At 36.6% G+C, this 26,633-nt stretch overlaps 1 protein-coding gene across 4 annotated transcripts in view; it reads left to right on the forward strand.

Annotated features, from left to right (window-relative positions):
* The window catches only part of LOC149239726 (uncharacterized), a 408,199-nt gene that overhangs the window by 25,924 nt on the left and 355,642 nt on the right, over positions 1–26,633 (forward strand). The gene's annotated exons all lie outside the window — the stretch shown is intronic.

A 26,633-nucleotide genomic window follows, 5' to 3' on the forward strand; every position in this document is an offset into this window, starting at 1 on the left:
AGGTGAGATCTAGTCTTGAGGGTAAAAAGCCAAAAGAATCTAAGTTTGAAAGATATGAACTAGAAAATGATGGAATCTTACGGATTCGTAGAAGGATGTATATTCCTAATAATAAGGATCTTCGAGCCACTATCCTTAAGGAAGCCCACAGAGCAGTATATTGTGCACATCCTGGAGTAAAGAAAATGTATTCGGATACTAAGAAACTCTTCTTCTGGTCAAGCATGAAACGTGATATCACTCAATTTGTTGCAAAATGTTTGGAATGTCAACAAGTAAAAGCAGATCATTGTCACCCAGCAGGTCTCTTGCAACCTCACGACATTCCTATGACCAAATGGGAGATTATTTCTATGGATTTTATCACTGGGCTACCTCTTACTTCTCAAAGACACAATGCCATTCTGGTAGTAGTGGATAAATTAACAAAAAGCGTCCATTTCATTCCCGTAAGAGATACTTACGAAGTTGCTAATGTAGCTCGAGTATTCATAAATGAAATTATCAGATTTCATGGAGTACCTAAGAAGATTATATCTGATAGAGATTCACGATTCACTTCAAGATTCTGGACTTGCATGCAGTCAGCCTTAGGAACTCAACTAAATTTAAGCACTGCTTACCATCCTGAGATTGATGGACAAATAGAAAGGGTAAATCAAGTACTTCAAGACATGTTGAGAATGTATGTTATGGATCAACAATCACACTGGGAAAAGTACTTACCCTTAGTGGAATTCGCATACAATAACAGTTACCACAGTTCGATTGGAATGCCTCCATTTGAAACATTATACGACAGACCTTGCAGAACACCGTTAAGTTGGGACAGGTTAGAAGATCGAGTGATAATAGGACCAGAATTAATCCATGAAATGGAAGAGCAGGTAAGACAAATTAGACAATGATTAAAGAAAGCACATGATAGACAAAAGAGTTATGCTGATGCTCACAAAACTGATAAGAAGTATGAAGTAGGGGATCAGGTTTTCATCCGCATCAAACCAAATAAAAGTACTATTCGATTCGGAAAATGGACAAAATTGTCACCCCGATTTATTGGACCATTTAAAGTCATGGAAAGAGTTGTACCTGTCACCTATTGTCTTGCCCTGCCACCTCACTTGCATAAAATTCATAATGTATTTCATGTATCTGTATTAAGACATTATATAGCTGATCGATCTCATAACCTTCAATGGAAGGAATTGCAGGTATCGGACGCGGGAATCGTATCCGTCGAACTATTACGTATACTGGAACGTAGGGTTCGACAGCTTAGGAATCCCCTGGTAGACCAAGTTAAAGTCCAATGGAACAAGTATAGTCCTGGATCAGCTACTTGGGAAGATATAGAAGACATATGTCAAAAATACCCTAATCTGTGTCAATTTTGAAGAACTTTAAACTATGTTTAGTATATATTTACTTCACTGCAAATCAGAGACTCAGAACCATTTTGAATGATCATATATAAACGTGAATTTTTATGACATAATATATGTTTAAATTCTGCGGGGACATGGATACCATAAAGAAATATGTTATTGGTCTTAGTAAATTATAGTTGTCAAAGTAAAGTTTAAGACAATTAAATGATTTTACTTCTGATAGGAATTAAGATATTATAAATCTGTTTTAATTATACATGTCAATATGATCGATGGAATAGAAATCAAAGAACAATTACATTTTAAATGAAAGTCAATGACATGAATAGAATATGGCAAAATATGTTATATTGTAGTTGACATATGTGAATTATACATAAATTATTTTGAATATGCTAACACACATTTTATAAATGCATGGATAAGTGTATGATTGCAGATAATAAACAGTTACCAAAATGACCATGTGATGACAGAACCTCGGAACAATTAAGGCTCGAAGAGATTCTATGATAGGGTATTAACCCTAATTCTACTGGTAGGGGTGGAAGTGTTGCCCACCATTTATTCTCCGAACCCTGGAGTCATGGGAGGACTGTGCGAATCATGTTCCCCTAGACATGTGATGATGACTGCTGGATGCCTACTGGGAATCAGGTCAGTATAATCGACGCTGTCACCCTTAGAGTTTATTAATGGTTAGGTCAGTAAAATTGATGCCATGGCATACTCTAGTAGAGGATGGATAGAATGGGAGCGGAAGAGATTAGGAAGGATAGGATGATTTTATAATAGCTTGGGAACCTGGTTAGGGCAAGGCATGACCATTAAAATCATAAACCTAAAAATATTCAAAACACCAATTTTATAGTCTCTTTATATTAAATAAGAATTTAACCTTTGTTTACAATCCTAAGAAGAATGTACTAATTGCTATCATAAGTAATCAGATAAGATAAAAACTCTTACTTCGGGACGAAGTTTTCTGAAGGGGATGTGTATGTAATGACCCATCTATAAATCTCAAGAACGCAAGAATAATAGCAGGCATACGGTACATACATATGATAGCTACATATGCATGTGTCGCATACACTGCACTAGTATTATATACTAAATTAACTATAAGTGCTAAATACTATGACACTTCTTTGAATAGAGGTTCTACTCATTCATCAATATTGCTTAATGTATGGGTAAATCTTAAAAGAAGACTATATAAATTAAAGATTCTAGATTATTGATAAAAATTATATTAATAAAATAATAAAATAATAAAATAATTTTTTAAAATATATATAAGAAATTAATTAAAAGGGGCTCTAAGTATAAAGTTATAATGTTATATTAAAAAATATATATAATAAAACAATGTGATATATTAAATCATAATGTTTATAATCTTTAATGTGATATATACGATAGTGTTTATATTAAAAGAATATTTTAATAAAAATATAATATGATTTTAGATAGAGGAGGAATGACCTGTTGAAGAGTTTTGTGAACCCAACGTTTCAGACTACCGAGTGAGTCCATCATCAGGGGATGCGACAATAGATAATCTTCAATCAATGATGTATCCAGGAGCTGGGTTTAGGGTACATATATCTAGGTTATTGAAGAATGATGAGAGAAATTAGGTCGGCCAATGTATTTATTTATTTAAATTTTTTTTTTTTTTCAAATCAAAAATTAATTGAATTAAATAATGATTTTTTTACTTTATTAATGAGTTTAAATTAATTAATTAATTAATTATTTATTTATTTGTTATATTTAATTATTTGTTTATTCTGATTATTAAATTATTATTAATTTTTTATTTATTATAATTTCTTTATTCTATTTTAATTTTCTTTATCTTTTAATTTTTAGTTTAATTATATATTTTTTAATTTAATTTAATTAATTAATTATTTATTTATTTGCTATATTTAATTATCTTTTTATTATGATTATTAAATTATTATTAATTTTTTATTTATTTTAATTTCTTTATTCTATTTTAATTTTTATAACTTTTAATTTTTAATTTAATTATATATTTTAATAAAAGTTTGATATTTAATTTAATTTAATTAATTAATTATTTTTTATATATAATTATTAGTTTAATATGATTGTTAAATTATTATTAATTTTTATTTATTTCAATTTCTTTCTTCTATTATAATTTTTAATTTTTAATTTAATTATATATAAAAAGGTTTGATGAAATATGTATCTATATGATTATTGTTATTATTATTATATATATATGTATATATTTTAATTTAATTAATCAATTAATTAATTAATATCTGATTAATTAATTTATTACTGTTTTATGATTTGATTAGGTTAATGAATTAATGCTTAAGGAGGATGGTTAAGAGGAGATTTATAATGATTGATAGTTAATGAGATAATCTGAGGGAAAGGGTTAATCTGAGGAAAAGGGTTAATCTGAGTGGCGATTATTGTTTTTTAGGATTTCTAGTAAAGGTTTCCAAGTGTTACTCAATTTTAATCCATCATCACGGTTAAAATTGTTTTTCCTTTTTTCTATTTCAATGGCTTCTTTAATTTTTCTTTTAAGACAATGTTCTTCTTTTCTAACAAGTTTGGCTTTTTCCATGCAGATGTAATGAGAGGAAGAGTGGACGTGTTCAGCTAAGGCTGATTTAGAGATTCTTTCTCTTCTTAAGTCAGCAGAGTGTTCTTTAATTCTAACATTAAGGGATCTACTTGTTTCACCTATGTATTCCTTGCCGCATGAGCAAGGAATCACATAAACACCTTTGTGAAGGTTGGGGTTTATGGGGTCTTTAACAGAGTTGAATAATTGTTTGATGGTGTTAGCTGGGGTGAATGCTACATTCCTCCTCTATCTAAAACCATCTTCACCTGTATGGATTCCCTATTTAACAATATAATATGATTTCAAAACACCAAACATATACATTCACGACCTTAAAAGAGATAAGGGAGGAATACGTAAGGGAGAAGCGTGTCACCAACAGGCTGAGCGGTGGGCAGCAGATAGAAGAGCGTCCACTGCCAAACAACAGGATAAAACCACGGGACAGTGATTTGGGAAGGGGGAGAAAACAGAGGGAAGAAATGGGAAGGAGGAACATCATGTACGAAAATCATCCACAGGAAGAGCTTGAGTTGTTCTGAGGTTCTAGCCACGAGGGAACAGTCGGCTTCTGTTAAGAAGCTTACTGGATTGAGTAGCCAGGTTCTGCTCAGTTTGGCTGGGTGGATTCGGTCTTTTGGTGACTATAACAGCGCAGCCGGAGGCATCTTCAACCGCAGGGGCACAGATAGGTACCTCAGCAGTTCTGTTAATTGATTTTGTAAGATTTCAGGAAATTGTTTACAGGTTCATGATATAAATCCCTTATTGTTTTTGCATTTGTTTACAGTGTTTACATTTGGTATCAGAGCAGGTTAAACCCTTTCGACCTTCCCAGCCCTACGCATTGTGTAGCTCTCTGTTGAATTTTATTTCTGTTAAATTTTCTGTTTGAAATTGTTGAGACGTCACCTGATGCAGAATATCTTGAGCCAAGGTCGAGTAGGCTTTAAAGCTTTTATTTCCTATGGCCAAGAAAGGAAAACGTACTCTGAAAGCAAACATGAGCGAATGATTCAGTAGACAATTTATGTACTTTCATTCAGCATTAAGTCCTCATGTACAAATCGCTGAAAAAGGCCAATTTCTAATACTCCATCAAATTGATTGACCACACGCTCAAGATTGTCCACATTTTCAGTCGATATACAAAACTTGTCAGGTTCCATTTTTCACAGCGTCCAACATCCTCATAAAGATTGATGCATAATGCTTTACATGGCCGTTTTGGGCAATAATTTCATCCATAATAAGGAAAACCATGAGGCCATCAGCAAAGGATGAAAAATAACACTCGGCATATGGATGGTAGTGAATGAGGCACACAATTTGTTGTTTTGGTATCCGCCGAATAGATAGAATCAACTTGTCTAACCAAATTGTTCAGTACTTCCCTCAACCTACATACGATTTCTGAGAACTCCATAAATAATGACAATGAATGACCAAATGCCTTTTGCGGCTCTCCTTCCAAAAGAACTTCATGTGAACTAGAATGGCGAAACAAGAGCAGTGGTGTATACACATTCTTTGATGCCTGGCGGGAAAGCCGTGACATTTCAAGGCAATCGTACGCAAGCATTGTGATGAACTTGTTGAGTGAAACATTGTTAGTTTCAACTAGACATAACAAGCTTGAATTGTCCTTTGGGTCGGTTAAAATATGTATTAGGTCGGTGTTTATATCACCGACATCAATTGCAGTAGAGGCCTCGAAAGGATTGTTGTGAAGCTGACTGAGGTTATCCACAATCCAGCCGCGCCATTCATCAACTACTCTTCGTAGCTTCTCGCGCTGTTCTTCTATCAATACCACTGCATCCAGGTAATCACGCCGGAGGTTGCTGAGAAAAGCAGTTGCCTAACGGCTGCAAACGTTACTGCGGGCTTTATGTTTCCGTGCCATGCAAATGACAGTGAAATTAACGGAATTCTCAGAGCCTGCACTGAATTGAGCTTTTGTCTTCTCATATGATGATGTAGGAACAAGATTCTGTTAACATTAATTCCATAATTCCGCTACTAAGAATGAAGGCGAGATATTGAGACTCGGACGGCTGCTGCTATTTTAGCCCCTTTCATTTACTGGTATCTTGGATAAGCTTCCCAAAGCTTGTGATTAAGGCCACTGATAAGAGAGTCGCTTATAGCTGGAGTGGGAGGAGAAGGAATCCCCGCCACGAATTTCGAACCTGTGACCTGCGTGTCGGCATGGTTCCATCTGTCGGGTGGTCGCATGTCGGTTGTCGGCATCTTAGTTACCAGCATTAGCGTGTCAATACTATTGCTATACCGTTCCTGTTATTAATATGGGTGCGTAAAGGTAATATCATTCCATATAAAAATAAATGACTGATCGAAGTATGTTTAAAGCCTTGTTTTTCTTACCTCATAGTTTCTTCCGCAAGAAATATGGTATTTTAATTAAAGAACAAAGTGGAGGGTGATAAATTTGAGTAAGATGCTATTCATTAGATCCATTTATTGATCTAGCCAAGTGAGAGTCTTGATTTAGGTTCATTCATACACGAACAAGCCTTGGTTTGGATTTTCTTTAAATTATTCTCTCTATCCATATCATCCTTTTATTACATTCTTGAGATAGTGACTTATGAAGTACGAATCGTGTACACAAAATGCCTTTTGACATACATTGCTATTGTCCACCATTGAAAAGATTTCTACCAAGCCATCACAAATATTTTGGGTATATACAAATTTGTGTGAATATAGAACGTATCAATTCTTGTTGTCAAATATTGGTTTATTGACAATCACTGTAGTTAGATTGATGGCAATCATCATGGCGAACAGTTTTATATCAATTTCGATTAAAATGTGCTTTTGTAACTTCTAATAATATTTAGTTTTTGAGAGAACATGATAATTTCTAAATTAGTAGTTTTTAAGTGTGAGTTTTTAAATAATTTAAATTTCTTTTATGAAAATAATTAAAAAATTCTTTTATAAATTGCAATGAATATGTTATAGTTATAATTGATATTCTGATAGTATACATCTAAGTAACATATTCAACATTGTAACTATGTGTGTCCTTCTGTAGAGGTAAGAGTTTGAGGCGTGATGGGTGTGTTGACGATGTTCATTATAACGAGATATTTAATATTTAAATATTTAATTTTGTGAATGTTACTTAGTAATTAATTTTGGATGATCTACCCTAGGCATTAATAACCATACACTTCTGCATTATTTCATATTAGGATAGAATACCCTGCATTAGGACAAGGAGGTCGCGAGACCACCCTCCTTGACCTCGGTACCAGTAAGATCTGCCTAGCAGATAAAAATAGCAAAAAAAACTATACCCGTTTATGAATGTGAAATTGAATAAAGAAAACTATATGTTAAATTCGAATGTCTACCTCAAATTTTTATAGAATTTTATTATGTATACAGGGAACATTACAATGGTAAAGACATATGAGCGACGATGACGTGATCAGGCAGCATCACCTTCACTAATGCCGCCACCATCGCCATCATCCTCCCCATCGCCACCACTATCATCATCATCTCCACCAAGACCATTATCAACACCAATCGCTCCAGCACCAGAGTTGACCGTGATAATGAACTCATTGGAAGCCTTATTGGAGACATTAAAAGAATCAACTAAGGGTAAGACCAAAGAAGAACTTCAACCCTTAGCTACCAGTTCAGCGGAACCAAAGAATTTTGAGCACAAAAGATCAAAAGAAGATATTTCTAGGGAGCTTCAGAAAATTAAACTCCGAGAATTTTCAGGAGGTCGAGCAAGTGAACGCGTTGAGGCATGGTTAGAAGGAATGAACAGATGCTTTAGATTAAGAGAATATTCTTCTTCAGCAAAAACAAAAATTGTTGTATTTGAATTAAAGGAAAGTGCCATAATTTGGTGGGGAAATTTGGAAAAGCAACTGCACCTTACATCGGATAATGTCCCTTGGGAATTATTTGAGGAAAGATTCCGCTCAAAGTATTTACCTCCATACTTTCAACAACAACAAGGCAGAGCCTTCCATACCTTAGTTCAGGGTAATAAAACAGTGGAAGAGTATGAGATAAGGTTTATGGAGCTTGTAAAATACATTCACTACTTATATTCTGATGAACGTCAAGCTGAACGCTTCATATTTGGGTTAAATCCTCGCATCAGAGCCTTGGTGAGCATGTGGAAACCATTATCAGTAGTTGAGGCGGTAGAATGTGGTCGTAATACGGAAGAACATCTAGGGATCAAAAAAGATGTAGGGCCAGCAGAACCTTTACAATCAGGATTTCCAGGAAAGACTCCCCGAAATTTCTTCAGAGGAGGTAGCTCGAGGCCACCTTACGGTAATAGATTTACCCCAAGGAATGTAGGAACAAGAGCTCCCATGGCAGTAAACACTATAGCCGCGGAATCATCAAACACCAGTCCATGGACATCTCGTGGAACTGCTAGTAGAGGAAGAAATTTGAGAGGAAATAACATGAGAGGATGAAGCTCTTTATCTAGAAATTCACGTCCTGATTCAAGAGGATCAACGCAGCTTAATTGTTGGGGATGTGGAGGACCGCATTTTCAACGTGATTGTCCAGAAGCTTCGTCAAATATATTGCATAGGACTGGAAAGGAACCAATATCAAATAATCAAGGTAATCATAGAATTCATGCAGTAGTCAGCAACGACCAAGCAGCACATCAATCCACTGTAGTGGAATCTTCAAGTATTATTAATGGTATAAAACTCAAAATCTTATTTGATACTAGTGCCACAGATAGTTTCATTTCGTCATATGCATTAAACAAATGTGGGTTGGTAGCTCGTAGACAAAATGATTTCAAACAGGTGGAAATGGCCTCAAGAGAACTCCAATTTGTGGGCTTAAGTGTAGATCAATGCAAAATTGACCTAGGGGTCTATACGACCAGACTGAAAGTTTATGTCACAGCCTTAGGAACTTATGATCTTATCATAGGTATGGATTGGCTAGAAGCTCATCAAGCTTGGGTAGACTGTTATGGGAAAAGAATTCTAGGTGTAAATGATGAAGGAGAAGCAATCCAAATTCAAAGGAATCAAGAGAAAAGTATCTTTACGCTGCATATCAGCAATGAAAATGAAGCATTGTTTGAGAAAAGGTTGTCAGGCATATGTAATTCAAGAAGCAAAGAAAAAGGACCATCCTTAGAACAATATCTGGTGTTAGCTGAATTTTCGGATGTATTTCCAAAGGAACTACCAGGATCACCACCTGTAAGATAGCCGGATCTCACTATTGAATTGAAACCTGGTACCCAATTGATCTCTAAACGCCTTATAGAATGACAGCTCCAGAACTTTAAGAATTGCAAATTCAATTGAAGGAACTACTGGATATAGGACATATTCGACCCAGTGTATACCTTGGGGCGCTCCTGTAATTTTTGTGAAGAAGAAAGATGGATCTTTAAGATTATGCATAGATTATCGAGAGTCAAGTATACTATACATAAAAAATTATTTAAAAAAATACATCATTGGTTGTGATATAAGAGGGATGATAACACGAAGGGGTTATGACTCCACAAGAGAGAAATGTGAGAGGGTCATAAGGAGGATCAAAGGGGCCAAATCCTAAAATATATTATTTTAGGATTTTAAGAAGAGTGCCAAGGAGTGAATGAATTTCCTTGGATTTCAAGTGGCAATTCAAAAGCATGCACACAAATTCCTTATGTTTGAGGGATTTAGCCATTCAAACTACTCATTTTTGGCCTCATTCACTCTCTCTCATTAGGAACTCATCATTCACCATTATCATGTAGTACTGAATCAATACCATTAGAACTAAAAATGGAAGGATTGAGGGGAAATCCTAGTTTAACAATAATTAGTTTCTTATACATGTGATAGACAATTAGGGATTCCTATTATGCATATATGATATGGAATTTCCACATGGCCATGGGATTATTGTGGTTGTGACTCCACATATAATAGGATTTATATTTTATTTTTTGAACTAGTGGAGTAGGAAACTAGAGGGCTCGTATTCATGTGACACAGAGTCAATTTTGACCACTATCGCTATAACCTATAGGCATACCAACACATCCCCTCACATGGCACATAGAATTAATCGAGGGTTTGAACTAGTGATGTCACAAGGAGTACCTTAATAGTGCACCCTAATGCCAAGTGATCTACACCTTGGGTGCCACACATAGTTGGTATTGTTAGAGCTCTTAGCATTGAGATTCTTGGACAGTATACGCTAGAGCCCTAGAGGGTGTGAGGATTTCTCAAGGGACTCTAGGGAAAAGAAGGGGATCCCATCCCTTTGGTTATGTATGTTTGGGAAGAGTGTTGGGTGCTTGGAAAGACTATCGGATTTTGTATGTCACAAATTTATTACGCATTAGGTTGTATGGGGTAGTTTATCCAACCACAGGATCCATTTGTCCTTGTGGACTTATAGCCCCAGATTGAGGGTGGATTGTTGAGAGAAATAGAGCATTATAGCCTACAGTTAGGAGGAATTTTTTGCATACATAGCTAGTTCGTGACATCTCCTTCTAGGATAAGTTTTATGGTTTTCGTATTACTATTTATTTTATACCTATGTAATTTACTACTTAAAATGTTATAAATGCAAATAAATAGTATGATGTTATAATTTTGTATTCCTTACCTATGAATTGCATAATAAAGTGACCAATTTAATGAGAAATACATAAGAGTTCTCGTTTTTTTAGAGGTCCCATTTAGTGGATATTTTTATCTTCATTTCACAAAACGATGCTACCAATAGAGTCCATTTTTTTTCAAAAAAAAAAATTGCAATCATCATCTATAAAGTTGCAAAAAAACCATAAAATCAACCCTCCAAACAAAAGGTGGTACTTATAGCATCACCCCCTATTCTTGGAGTGGTTGAAATCATGATCTCAACAACTAGTACCATTTTGAACAAAAACATTAAACTCAACCCCCTAAACTAAAACTGGCACTAGCAATAGCACTCTCTTTTATTTGAGGTTAATATTACAACTTGTTGAAACCACGGTCTTGACAGTTGGTATCATTGTGAACTGAACCCATGAAATCAATATTCTATGTTGATAATCCCTTTCTTGCTGAGAGGGAGTGTTGAAAATTGCAACAAGAAATTCTCAATTTGATTTTGCCTTGATTAAATTAAGAAAATTTGAATTTCCACATTAGTAGACAACTTGGATAATGTTAGTGTGTGACATGGCTTGTGTCACCCATTTTACTCAGTAAATTCGAGTTGGAAAAGTTAGAGTTCAGTTCTGCATGTGTTATTTCTAATTCGTAGCAATCAAGATCAGTTATCCCAATTTGTTTTCAGTTAAACTAGTTCCAACTTTTGGAGGAACTAGTGGAAGGTCAGTTAAGCAGTGGGACTTCATTAAAACTCAGTGATCATCTAGTTAACTGATCAATCAATCCAAAATAGCTAATGCATGCATAGAATTCAATTTACCCAAATGAGGCAGAGATTCCAAGGCAATGTAATATCAATTAGAATAGTCTTGAGTGCACAGGTGTTGCATGCAGTCAGATGATCAGCCTAAGGAATTGCGTAATTAAATTAGAGGAATTTCCTAAATAATAGGGGCTAATTCCTCAAGGAACAACGCAAGCAAATAGGAGCTCAAGCCTATGCAAAATTTGACTAAGTCTGGGTCAGGGGCCTTCAGTGAGAAAAGAGATAGGTTGTGCACTTGCAAGGTGAGCTCAGTTGAGTAAAGTAATTGTAATACATATTTATTCATTTGATTAATTCAAGTAGGCATTAGGGTTTTTAGTAGATTGCTTTCCCAAAATAAAAATACTTGTTGCTTGTGTGTTATTTCTTCTTGCATGTCTGATACTTTTGTTCTAAATTGTGAATTAATGTTCACAAAGCAGTACTATAGGTTTGTATTTTGTGATTTTGATTAAAAAATCATGAGCAGTTGCAAACCTACAACCTAATTTCTACATGGTATCGAATCCAGATTCAAATTAAAGCAGGAAATTCGAAGTTGTTTCTCAAAGGTTCGAATTTGAAGATCAGTGTAGCAGGATATCTTCAACGTTGAGAAGATGGCCTTCAATGGATTAAGGCTAGACTATGCCTTGGAAGACACCTCTAATTTTGTTACATGGAAGGATCACATGGAGGTGGTATTGGATGACAATGGATTGCTAGAATACATCAAGACAAATGTTGCAAAACCTTAAACATCCGATGCCCAAAACCTTACTCATTGGAAGAAATATGTAGCCAAGGTGAGGAGAATAATCTTGGAGGAAGTATGGGATCATATTGTCTTGAATATCCACAGAAAATAAATTGTGTTCGCAATGTGGAAAGCATTGACAAAATTGTTCGAGAATAGTAGTGACCACTGGAAGTTGGCGCTTAAGGATAAATTTCAAAGTATCAAGATGCAAAAAAATGACAAAATTCTGCAGTATTTAAGCAAGTTTACACAGTGTCGTGATGAACTTGGCGGGTTCGGTGTTAATGTCCCTGAATAAGACTTGGTAACCCTAGCCCTTCTAAGCCTTCCCAAGAGTTGGCATAACTATCAAGATTCGGTGAATGGGAGGGAGAAACTACCAAGTTGGGAGCGCTTATGGTCTGATTTGGTACAAGAGGAAATAAGGCGGAATACTAGAGATGGGACTTCATCCAAGGGAAAGGATGAAGAAAACTTTGCATTGGCTGGAAAGGAAAAGAAGGGAAAAGGGAAGAAATCCCAATCCAAACTAGAATCCAGTCAAGGGGGCAAGAAGAAAGATTTGTCAAAAATTAAATGCTTCCATTGTCATGAATTCAAGCACTATGCCACGAAATTTCCACACAAGAAGACAAGCAAGAAGACCTCAAGAGGAGCAACAGGTGAAGCTTTGGCTTCATAGTTTGAGCTTGACTTTACCCTCATTGCATGCATGGCTAGCACAGTGATGGGGAGTGTGTGGTACTTGGACTCAGGTGCATCGTTCCACATGACAGGCAATAGAGATTTTTTCAGTGACTTGGAGGAAAAATATTTGCAGATGCACATCGAGATGGGGGATGACGAAAGGTATAGTGCAACTGGGATTGTTACAGTCACGTTTCAGAGGAAGTCAGGCTCCCCCCTCAAGCTCAAGGATTTCATGTTTGTTCCAAGCCTAAAGAAAAATATCATCTATGTTGTATTTTTGGAAGACCATGGTTATGATGTGATTTTCAGCAAACAAAAGGAATTCTTTAGACACATAGCCACGGGGCAGGTGAAGCAGATCGAGGTTTGTGTGAAGAACTTATACAAGTTAGATGAGGAGGATTGTGTTGCATTGAACAGAAAGGCAGAGAAGGTGCAGAGTCGTGATGTCGATGAATTTTGGCATAGAAGACTTGGCCATTTGCATCATGGTGCTTTGAAGATCATGCAGCAGATAACCACAGGCCTCCCTAAAGGAGCACTTGAGCAGCAAGATGTATGCAAAGGATATACCTTTGGGAAGTACACAAAATAAACATTCCATGATTAGGACAGTAAAGCACATGCAGTCCATGAAAGGATCCACTCTGATGTTTGTGGACCTTTCTTGACAACCTCCACTTCCAGGCATAAATATTTTGTCATTTTTATTTATGAATTCTCATGGAAGTGCTGGATCTTCTTCATGCGGAGGAAGGATGAGACATTCTCCAAGTTAGTAAGATTCAAGGCACTGGTTGAGAAAGAAACAGGCAAGAAGGTGAAGGCTTTCAAGAGCGATAATGGAGGTGAGTACGTGTCGAATGAATTTAAAAATTTATGTACAAAATAAGGCATTTGATGAGAGCTGACAACACCCCACAACCCACAATAAAATGGGGTGGCTGAGAGGAAGAACCAAAGCATGGTGGGAGAAGTGAGGGCGATGTTACATGATCAAGGCCTACCTCTGCATTTGTGGGCCGAGGCATGCAACACGGTAGTCTATTTGCAAAACCAAAGTCCTCATCGGATTCTAGGCATGATTACACCGGAGGAGGATTTCTCGGGGAGAAAGACAGATGTGTCACACTTCAGGATTTTTGAAACCTCTGTTTATTGCCATGTCTCCAAAGAATCAAGGAAGAAGTTAGAGCTGACAATAGAATTGGAGGTATTTGTGGGTTACATAGAAGCTCCCCACAACTACCGTGTGTACTTTCCATCCATCTGAATGACAATTGTGTGAAGGGATGTAAAATTTGACGAAGATAAAGCCATGTGATGCTTTATAAATCGGTCTTAGATTTATTTATATTTTAATTTCGATTATATTTTTTAAATTTTAGTTTTTTTAGTTTTTTTTTTTTTTAATTTATAAAACATATCTATTTTTTCGGTTTTTAGTTGAGTTTTTAAATTTTTATTTATTTTTTATATTTTTTAATATTTAAAAAAAAAAGAAAAAGAAAGAGAAAGTAATTATATATATAAGAAGGGTGTGATCATATCAATGTTAAAGCATCATTTCCAATAAGAACTCTGTAGTTAAGAATGCTTGGGCTATATCACTACTGGGATAGGTGACTTCTCAAAAGATCTTAGTGTTGCACACTCCCCCTTTAGTCAAAGAATCTTAACTTGGGTGGTCTAGTGAACAGTTCATTTCCCCAGTTAAGTGGGTTCAAGTCTTTGAAGACATGCAACTGACCAATTTGTAGCATTAATGAAATAGTTGTATGTGGTGTAATAATGACATTCAATCTTTTGAAGTTATCAATTCTCTAGAAATTCTTAAACTCATGAGATGTAGACCAATTGGTTTATGTGGGGTTTAGTCCCCACTAAGTCACACGTTCGAGTCTCATGGGGAGGGGTTAAAGATGGGAGCCACCTTTGAGGCAATTCAACTATCCCAAGGGGTGTCCAAGATCGACCGAGCTTCACGCAATCTTGGTGATAACATCCCACTGGTGAGCAGATCGTAATTCCATCCAACATTGGGGTTGGACCCAACCTAGGCTCAGTCTAATTCAAATGTGTGTGTGTGTGTGTGTGAAAAATGTTTTCTTTACTCTTTTCAATTTTTTTTAATACTTTCGTTAATAATAGTGTTAGTTTTCTTAGGCCGTGGTTTTAAAAATGTCACAAATTTAAGCCTATAATAAAAAATGAGCAAGCTATTGTAGAACTACCTTTCAACTATAAGGATAATCTTAAGGTTTCGGTTTGCAATGTTACCAATTGTCAAGTCCAAAATTTCGAACAAATTGTAATGTTAACCCCGCAAAAGAGAGGGTGCTACTACTAGTAATAATGTTTATTTTGGAGGTTGATTTTAACGGTTTTTTTGGAATGATACTAGTTTTCAAGACCACTATTGCAAACAAGTTGTAATGTTAAATCTAGGAAAAAGAGGGTGCTAATGATTGGTTTGTTATTTATTTTGGAGGTCAATTTTAAGGGTTTTATTTGGATTAATACTAGTTGTCAAGATTACTAGTTCAAATAAGTTTTAATTTTCAGCCCAATAAAAATAAAAAGAAAAAGAAATAAATAAATAAAGAAAAGTAAAAAGAAGAAAATGTTGTTAACGCTATTTTTTATTTAAGATCAATTTTAACATTTTTGTGTACAATTTAAAAAAAATTTAGAGTCATAATAAAACAAATTAGTTATAATTCTAATTTCATATTTATTATAATTCTAACTTAAAAAAATTAAAAAAAAAAAATATATATATATATATATATAGATTTTAAAATTTTAAATTCTCATTTTAATTTCATATTATCATTAAACTAATAACTATAATACATCCCCGGATGCGGGTGCTAGATAGGATGGGACAGGCGTGGACGGATGGCCACATGCCGGCGACTGGCCATCACGTGGCAGATGTCGAAGACGCAGGTAAGGTACGCAGCTGGTATAAGGTGAAGCTGCAGAGAATAGTTAATGCCCGGCACGGCAATTCGGCTCAAGCGGAGGTTGCAGTTATGGCGGGTGAGCTCCAAGGCAAAGCAGGTGAGGTTATAAGCGATGTTGCAGCGTATGGTCAGAGAATGTTGGTGGCTCCTCCTTCAAGCAGGTCTCTACAACTCTGGTTGCCCTGCCTCTCCGTCTCTGTCGGGATATCCTCTCTGTCTGTCTGGCTCATTCCACAGTCGGTTCCGGTAGCTGGGTGTTTGGATTACCCGTGGTCTGTTGGAATTTCCTCCCCTTGACCCCTGTGAGAATGGTAAGACCTCGACAACGTCTGCTTAGCCGTCGAGGCACTTCCAGAGGGGGAACCTCTCGCAGTCACGAGGCGGATAATGTTGTCCATTGCTGCCATTGCAATATTGCACGCTCCATTGGAGCTAATCCCCTCCACTCTAGTCAATTCATGGACGCGGGGGCTTCGAGCTCGGCTGCCTTGCCTGCCTTCGGCTCTGCTATCTTCAATTTTAGCAGTTCCATGAATAACCCGCAGATTAGTGCGCATGTCTCGGTCCTGTTCATTGAAAATTCCCAGGAAGACAATGATTCCCTGGATGAGCATGGGCAGAGGAAGACTGATAACAAGATGCACGAAGCAAAGGTTCCTGAAGCTGATCCGGAGCAGGAGGTTAAAGGTCCTGCCTCAGACCTGGAAAATGCATCGCAAAGCAAGCTCGATTAGAGGGAGGGGACCGGCGAAGAGGAAGACACTTTTCCCACTGCTGCTGAAAGGGAAGCCTACGGTTGGTGCTGGGTAGAGGAAGTGAAAATGGACGATTGATGACGCCCGAGCACAAGGTTCTTTTGGCTCTTCTGTCTGGTCTTTTGGTCTCTTTTTCTGTCTGTTTTGGCTTAGTTCTAGCATCAATTCTTTGTGTTTATGTTTATGAAACTTTGTTAATGGGATGGGTATGGTTAGTCTCCCCTGCGTGGGATAATCCAGATTTCTGGTTGGTGCCCCTGCGTGGGCTTGGTCTTTTGGATGGTCTCACTTATATGTTTGGCGCCCCTGCGTGGGCTAGTTTTCTGGTTGGCCTCAACTGCTCTCAGGTGACATACCCAGAGCCTGGTTCTTTCTATTTTATCATGTTGTAATTTTTGCCTCCTGTACATAATATAATAGTATAGTTTTTTACTGAGAAAAAAAAAATAACTATAATACATGAGTTTGTAACACAATAACTATAATACATGAGTTTGTAACTCATATTGCATAGATATTATGATATTGTAATTGTATTAATTATGTAATTATGGTAGAATTAACTATTATGTTAGAATTCACATAAAGTTAGTGGAAATTTTCAATGCTCCACCATCTCAAAAGGTAAATAGGTAGGTAAATAAGTGGTTGGGTACATTACATGCTCCAATGCATTTCAATCATAAACGAAATACTATTTTATTTTAAGTATTTGTTACCTTAGACAAAGGAAATAATATTTATATAAAATTTTGTTATCTTAATTTCCTAAAAAATCATGTTAATGCATTTCATATATCTTAATCTCTCCGGGGCATATACATACAAGAGCATCGATCCACCACAAACTCCTAAATGCACCGATGCATCATTCTATTGGGTAAACTGAGGTAATGTATATTTTTTAATAAAAATTTACTAAACCAAATATTTATTACTACCATTCACTTAATATTTATTAATACCATTCACTTAGTGCTTTGCACTGGGAATTGCAGAAATCATAATCAATTTGCCTTTATGACTGCCTTATTGACTAATGTGCTTCGCAATTGGGATACCAAAACTCATAATCAATTCGCCACTATGACTTCCTTATTGACCAACGTTACTAAATTGCAGAAATTTTCAATTCCTTCACTTCCACAGTGTACTTTTGTTCATTAAAAAAAAAATCAAACCATACCAAATATTTCATTTTTTCTCCACGTGGAAACCATGCTTCCTCCACGGGTAAGAGATTAGGTAAATAATTCTTATCCTTTATTTTACATTTTCAGAAATTGGGCTTTAAATTTGTCGTATTTCTCTTATGCTTAATATAATTAGGTGTCACAACACCATTAAACCTAACCTATGTGAAAATCACTTTGTTTTCCTAATTGATAATCTTCATTATATTTTGATAATCTTTTTGAACTTCAAGTATATGATCAACACTTCAGAGTCACTGTGCATCCTCATGATTACACCATTATATGTTTATAAATTTGAGCCCAATAATTACACCATTATATCTTGATAAACCTTGCAAAGTGAACATGATTCTTGTCAAGTGGTTGATGTTAGTCATATTAATTGACTTGAGGTTTAATAAAACAGTTCTATGTAAACAAGCCAGAACTTTTTCTATTGTAATTTTTGCATTCTAGGATAACTCCACATTTTGTAACAATAAAAGTGCAAAAATACAAAGAATTCTACAACAACTTTTCTTTCTCTCTTGATCAATGTAAATCCAAATAGAAATGGAGTCATTAAAGTGAAAGATTTAAAAACGAATTAGAGTAAAATTGTGTTATACTGCAATATGGAATTCCAAAATCTTCTAAAATAAGTGACACAGATATAATCAGGGTTCTTATAGAAAAGCATTACATCTATTTTAACAACTCTAGCTTATGAGAAGGAAACTGTAGGAATTTACAGGGTAAGTTCTTCAGACAGAACACCAAAGGACATCGCTCACAAATAGATCGCAGATCAATACACCAGTACTTTTGACGTGGTTAAAACCCTCAAAGAGGGAAACAGTCCACGGCCTGAGCCAACACGGCCATTTCAAGCAATTTATTAATAAAAGAATGAAAATTTATATAAGCTTCTCTCATGAACGGTTACCCTACAAATGACCCTCCATGCTCTTTAAATAGATATCATGGACCAATCGGGTGTTAAGCCACGGATCAAGTGTCGGTAATACCGAGGAGAGAATGAACCGTCGGATCACTACATATCGTGATCGTCGGATTGTAAGTTACAAAATGTACATAGTAAAGAAACACACTTTACCTAACTCTATACTAGACCAAGTTATACTTAACTATTTCCTATGTGTCGGAATATCCTAACATCCCCCCTTAAGAACAATTTGGGATAGGATTGAAGGATTTACAAATATGACACAATAGGAGAAGGAAGGAGGCACCAGAACCTATCCCCCCTTAGTGACAACTTCCTGAACTCCAACCATAAATCGAAGTTTAGTGAACTTTGCCTTTGTGAGAGCCTTTGTAAAGATGTCTGCAACTTGATCATCCGTTGAACAATATTGCACTTCAAGAACATGGTCGTGGATGAGCTTTCTGATGAAGTGCATGTGCAGTTCAATGTGTTTGCTGCGCTGATGTTGGACTGGATCTTTGCATAGTTGAATGGCACTTTGATTATCACACCAAAGTGTAGTCGGATGTTGCTGTTGAAAGCCAAACTCTGACAAGATCTGACGAAGCCACAAGGTTTCCTTACTAGCTTCTACGACACCACGATATTCTGCTTCTGTTGAAGAAAGAGAAATGGCACCTTGTTTCTTGCAAGCCCATGTAATAGGTCCTGAACCAAGAGTGAACACATAACCTGCAGTAGACTTCCGATCATCAGGGTCACCAGCCCAATCAGAATCAGTGAAACCAACCAATAGAGGAGATGCTTCGGCACTGTAATGAATCCCAAACTGAAATGTACCTCAAACATAACGAAGTATTCTTTTAGCTACTTTCCAATTACTTTCACGTGGGTTTTGCATAAACCGAGCAACAAGGCCAACAGCAAAGGAAAGGTCAGGACGAGTATGGGTTAGATACAAAAGTTTTCCTACAAGTTGACGGTATAAGGTAGCATCAACTTCAGGAGAAGTACAAGTGACTGAAAGTTTGACTCTAGACTGAAAGGGAGAAGGGGCTGGCTTACAGTCTTCCATGTGAAAATGGCGTAGAATATCACAAGCATACTTGGACTGGGAAAGGGAAATACCTTCCTTGGATTGCAAGACCTGAAGACCAAGAAAATAATGTAAGTGTCCTAAGTCTGTGATTTCAAACTTCTTTTTAAGGCTAGACTTCACATGGTTTATGAGGTTGGGATCACTACCAGTCAGGATAAGATCATCAACATAAAGAACAAGAATGATAAGAGAATTGCCCACTTTCTTGGTGTAGACAGTATTGTCAGAATGACACCTAGAAAAGCCATTTTCTAAAAAAAAGTTATCCATTTTGGCATACCAAGCTCGAGGAGCTTGCTTGAGACCATAAAGGGATTTCTTAAGCCGACATACAAGGCTAGAGTCTGTTTGTATAAAGCCAATATGTTGTTCCATATAGATTTCTTCATGCAAGTCCCCATGCAAGAAGGCAGATTTAACATCCATCTGATGGACTTCCCATTTGAAAGAGGCAGCAAGCGAAAGAACAAGGCGGATAGAGTTCATTTTGGCAACAGGGGAGAAGGTTTCAGTGTAGTCAATGCCTTCGACTTGTGAAAAACCCTTAGCAACAAGATGAGCTTTATGTTTATCAACTTTCCCATCTGGTCCATACTTGGTTCTATAAACCCATTTGCATCTAACAAGTTTCGTCCCTTTGGTAGAGGAACAAGATCCCATGTATCATTTGCCAATAATGAATGATATTCTTCATTCATAGCTGCTTCCCAATCTGGATGGCCTGAAGCTTCTGCAAAGGTGTCAGGATCATAATTCACTGAAGCTTGAGCCAGTAAAGAAGAGGCTCTCTCGAACTGAGAACGTGTACGTCGCTGATCTGTAGGATCACCGGCAAGATCACCTGCTGCATCCCGAGTAGCACGGACCCATTTTGGAAGTTGAGGAGCTGAAGGAGGATCCTGAGAAGGTGGGGGAGGATTGTCGTCCTCGCTTTCATCATCTGAAGAAGAAATATTTTCAAAAGTAGAAGAGATAGGAAGAGGTGGCACATCCGCCGAACTAGGCTCATAGGCCGATATATTTTCAGCAAACTTTACATCTCTTCTAATGATAACATTCTTGGACTTAAGTGGAATAAGTTTATATCCTTTGACATCTTCAGAATATCCAACAAAAATACATTTTTCACTCTTAGGTTCTAAAGCTTTATGTTTCTCATCTGGAATATGGGCTCATGCTTCACTTCTAAAAACACGAAAGTGACTTACATCTGGTTTAATTGAGCTCCATGCTTTTTCTGGAGTGATATTCTTTAAAACCTTAGTAGGAGTGTGATTTATTATGTAATTTGCACAGTTAATTGCTTCTGCCCAATAATTAAGACTACGTCCTTTAGATTGAAGCATACAATTAGCCATTTCCTTTAAGGTGCGATTCTTCCTTTCAGCTACACCATTTTGTTGTGGAGTATATGGAACAGTATGTTGCATTTGAATTCCATGCTCAGTGCAAAAGTTGATGAAGTTGTTTTTAACATATTCTCCGCCATTACCAGATCTTAGCTTAAGAATTTGATGTCCAGATTTTTTTTCAACAAAGGCCTTAAAGGCCAAGAACATGTTAAATACTTCACTCTTGAGTTTTAAGAAGTATACCCAAGTGCGTCTGGAGAAATCATCAATGAAAGTTAAGAAATACTTGTAGCCAGAGAAGTAAACAACTGGAAGTGGACCACATAAATCACTATGCACAAGCTGTAAAGGGGCTGAGGCATGCCAAGAGGCACGTTTTTCAAAACTGTCCCGATGATGTTTTCCGAGTACACATCCGGAACAAACACCATCTCTACAAGATACCATTGGAAGACCTGTCACCATATTTTCTTTACATAGATTCTGAAGAGAGCGATAGTTTAAGTGACCAAATCGCTCATGCCAAAGTTTGCTCACTTCATCATTATGAGCAACAAATACTGAGGGAAGATTTGATGACCCAAAGTTGTGAAACTTATACAACCTTGTAGAATCATTAGCAATGCCAGTAGCTAAAATCTGTCTAGGATCTCTTAGGTCCTTAATTACAACATCGTGAGGTGAAAATTCAACGATTTTACCTTCACCTGAATGGGTTATCTAATATACAGATAGAAGGTTGCAGGATAAGGTTGGAACACATAATACATCATTAAATTGACCATTGTCTATATGAACAGTTCTAGTCCCTACAACACTAAGAGATCTATCATCACCAACATATATATTTTTGGTGTTACAATCATTTAAAGAAGAAAACATGGCTTTGTTTTTGGCCATGTGATAAGAAGCTCCAGAATCAATGAGCCACTCATGAGAATGAGAATGAGCCAGACCGAGATGCTTGACAACCACATGCAGAAAGTGCCATTCCTGAAGATGAAGTTGAAGTTGAAGAGTGCTCCAAATGGATGTTATGCTTCTTCATTGCTGCTTCCAAGGCTTCCATATTCTTAAAGCATTTGGATTCTAAGTGGCCATCTCGATTACAAAAGTTGCAATGTCTATCAGTCTTCTTCCCTTTGTTTTTATTTGTCTTACCATTTTGTTGAAATGATTTTTCATTTTGAGGCTGAAATTGCTTATGACCCTTGTTTGGTTTACGACCATTCTTTTTAGGATACAACTTCTTAGGATTCTTTGGATTTGGTTGTTGCTGGGCGGCTAACGCTTTCTTAGAAGAGTTTCCAAGATTAATAAGACCAAGGTGTAAGAGTTTTTCTTGTTCTCTTATTAAAGAATCACAAAAAAAATCAAAGGAAGGGGACTTGTAGTCTTGTCCTTGAGAAATGAAGGCTTCTCTTGTAGAATGGAAGGTGGAAACAAACACAGAGTAGGCTGGTCCCAACTTAGTAAGAATGGAATATATAAGGTTACTATCTTCTTTCTTAACCTTAACACCTTCCAAGAGAAGTCTAAGGGTCTTGAACTTGGACAGAAAATCTTCAATGCAAGAAAAATTATTGGGGTCCAATGTAAGCAACTCATTTTCAAGTTGATGGGCTCTAAGTTCATTTTTAATTCCAAAGACTTTAGTAATCTATTTCATTGCTTCATCAGGAGCATCAAGTTCTGCAATATGGAATCTAAGATCTTGAGAAATAGACATCTTTATCAACCCACGTGCTTGATCTTGCCTATTTTCCCATTTAGCTGCCTTATCTTCATCTTTCGGTTTGGTTTCTTGGCATGTGGCTATTCTGTAGAGACCTTTACTTATAAGTAAATCCACAATGTAGGACCACCATTGGAAGTAGTTGGTGCTGTCAAGAATAACTTGGCATGGACTTTCCATTTTAACAGAAACTGAAACTATAGATGCTGAAACTAAGTGTTCCAATGGAAAGATCTCGAAAAATTAGGCCGTTTAAAAAAAAACGGTTCTGAAAACGGCTTCCGAATGAAGACGTTATGGCTTTTTGAAAAAAAATTGATGAAGATGCTCACGAAGTGCGGGAATGTGCGGAAATGAAAAAAACGCCCCCTTTCCAACAAAAAGGAGACTTGAACGAGAGAGAGAGAGAGAGAGAGAGAGAGGGGGGGTTGAAGCTTTGGGTTGTGTGTTTGCTTTGAGAAAGCTCTTTTTCCCTACAAAACAAAAAACACAAAACCCAACACGGACATACAAAAAAAAACAAACCTTACGGCTCGAAGTTAGCTTTAGCCGGAAACTAAATATTTTCCTCAATGTTTCTGATTTTCCGAGATCACACTAAGGCGCAGCAGAAAAGAACATACGCATGAGAAAAATCCTTCCTTTCTGTTTCTGATTTGCCCAGATCGTACAGAGTCGCGGGGCAAAGAGCATATGCAGAAATGAAAGGTATAGATCCGGTAATAAAAAAAGCTAAATAAACCGAAACCGAAATAAACAGAGAGAAAATAACTGTAAACTGCAAATAAACACTGTATACCTCCAGATCTTAAAAATGACGCAGCTAGGGCTACCAGAAACCTTTTCGCGTGAAACGAAAGGGGTTCCTCACTGGAACAGATGCTCCCAACACAACAGAGCAGTCCTCTCAGCCCGAAAGCAGTCAGAAACAGTAGATCTAGGAAACGGTAGTCGGATGCAGTTCTACCGGCTTCAGATTTGGATCACCAACGGACGCGGCCCTCAAATAGCTCTGATACCATGTAGGAATTTACAGGGTAAGTTCCTCAGACAGAACACCAAAGGACACCGCTCACAAACAGATCACAGATCAATACACCAGTACTTTTGACGTGGTTAAAACCCTCAAAGAGGGAAACAGTCCACGGCCTGAGCCAATGCGGCCACTTCAAGCAATTTATTAATAAAAGAATGAAAATTTACATAAGCTTCTCTCATGAACGGTTACCCTACAAATGACCCTCCATGCTCTTTAAATAGAGATCATGGACCAATCGAGTGTTAAGCCACGGATCAAGTGTCGGTAATACCGAGGAGAGAATGAACCGTCGGATCACTACATATCGTGACCGTCGGATTGTAAGTTACAAAATGTACATAGTAAAGAAACACACTTTACCTAACTCTATACTAGACCAAGTTATACTTAACTATTTCCTATGTGTCGGAATATCCTAACAGAAACCACCAAAACAATATTTGCATATTCAAATATTGCACATGTAGGGGAAGAGAAAATTGTATTTCCAACATCTAACTCTCATAGGTAAGAGAAATGTTTCCAAGCCAAAATCTACAAGGACAACTTTTGTTGTATGGCATTGTTTATCTAGCATGTATGTACCTATGTGGTTGAGGCATTTGAATGCATAATTATATGGTCAAGGTTCTAATATATCCAACTTATTTAAATAAGACAATAATATTTAGGGGTTACAATATTGTTTATATCAATGGGCTTAATAGGAGGTGTTTCACCTTGTGTAGGAGGGACATTGTTACTAGCGTTTTCATTTTCATGAGCTTCAAAAAAGGAACGTGTTTGTTTTCTTAAATATTATTGGCTTTGAAAGATTTGGTATTGGCTTTGTCATTATAGGCATATGAAACCTATAAAAAACATGTCCTTAGTGTATCCTTAATAAAAGTTTTCCTTTTACACCCAAAGTAGTTGGATCCAAAGGTAAAAAGCGAATATTTTTCACCATTGGGAAAGGTTCAATTCCTAATGAGGGATTTTCATAGAGTCATGGGGTCACCTTGAGGTAATGATTGAATGTGTGGTTGTGCCTAGAGATATTATATTAAATATGGTCGCATGATTCGCGCACACATAAGTGGATCAAACCCCACCATTGTCCTTCAAATGTTTGTTTTAATCCCAAAGGAGTTGAAATCAATGATAAAAAATGAGGATTTTTTCACCAATGGGCAAGGTTCGATTCCCATGAGAGCTTTTCCTAGAGCCATGGTGTCAACTTGATGTCATGGTAAAATATGTAGTTGTACCCAGAGAGCATATTATATATGGTCTTATGACCCATGCACACTAAGTGGATCAAATCACACCTCCATGTCATTCGATTTTTTTAATCTCAAAGGGGTTGGATCCAATGGTGAGAATTAAGGAGCTTTTCACCATTGGGCAAGGTACAACTCCCATGAGGGATTTTCTTGAAGCCATGGGGTCACTTTGTGGTAGTGCACACATAAGTGGATCAAAGTCCACCACCATGTCCTTCAATTTTTAATGGACTGGTAGGTGTAGGAGGGGTTATTAGAACCATGGAGGAACAAGAGTATATTCTTTCACCTAGAGCCTCAACATATCTTCTAATAACTAGGCTAAAGCATACACACTTCTACAAGGCTTGAATCTTTCCAATGCTCTTCGCATATAGAGCTTAGTAGTGATTGGGGATTCCAAAAATGTCATCAAACACATGATTTTGGACACCAATCTTCTAGACTCATGATTATCCCAAGTTATAAAGAGGATTATTCTAGCCAAAAACCAATTACAAAAGTGATATTTTATCATGTCTTGTAGGAAACATGCCAATTGTGAATCATTTTACCAATCAAGCCACTTTAAAAAATGTTGTGAATATTTCCATTAATAACAAGGATTTTTGTCAACCCAAACCATTAATTGATAAATATTAATCCATGCATCTCACATTTAAGAGGGAACATGACCAATCATAAGTTTTGTAATTCACACGAAAGAAAATATTATGAGAAGTGAGTACTCCTCTCTCATCGCATAACTCATTTGACTTCTTCGCAAGTTAATGGATCAATGGATGGAATTTGGCACAAACAATATGGGAATATGGCACTGTGGTTGGAATTGTGTAAGTGTTGGATTCAAACTATTAATTCAAGGTCTCGTGTAGTGTTTGTTTTCATGGGCATCTATCTAATGGCTTTAGTGCTCCTTCTTAGCTTCGTGGTTAAGTGGGTTACATCGCTTATTTTTTGATGGATTGGACCCCCGTTTGTTTTATGGTATTGCTTTAGACGAAATTGGTTCAATTTATTTGTCAAGGAATATATCCATGCTCTCGAAAGAATTTATGTCATCTTTTGGAGAAGGTTCTAATTTGAGTGACCTTATGTTCATATCTAACCCTAAGATAGTAACAATGGAAGACTCTAGTTTAAGGCTCAAGACTTTTCTTTGCATTGGGTGGTTTTTCTCTTTTGATGTTCTCACACCATGGGACATAATTGGGTTTTCCCTATTTATTATTGGTATTAGCCTAGTTATTTGTGTTTACTCTAATCATCTACTACTCTTACCTTGGGTTTTGATCATTTCACCTTTTTTATACTAGTATAATAGTCCAAAACTCCTTGAATATCTTCTCTACTTTGCAACTTCAATTTTT

The sequence above is a fragment of the Pinus tabuliformis genome, chromosome 8 (genome assembly GCF_031772625.1).
Source record: "Pinus tabuliformis cultivar Carrire ecotype Pingquan chromosome 8, CPIR1, whole genome shotgun sequence".
Taxonomy (NCBI): Eukaryota; Viridiplantae; Streptophyta; class Pinopsida; order Pinales; family Pinaceae; genus Pinus; species Pinus tabuliformis.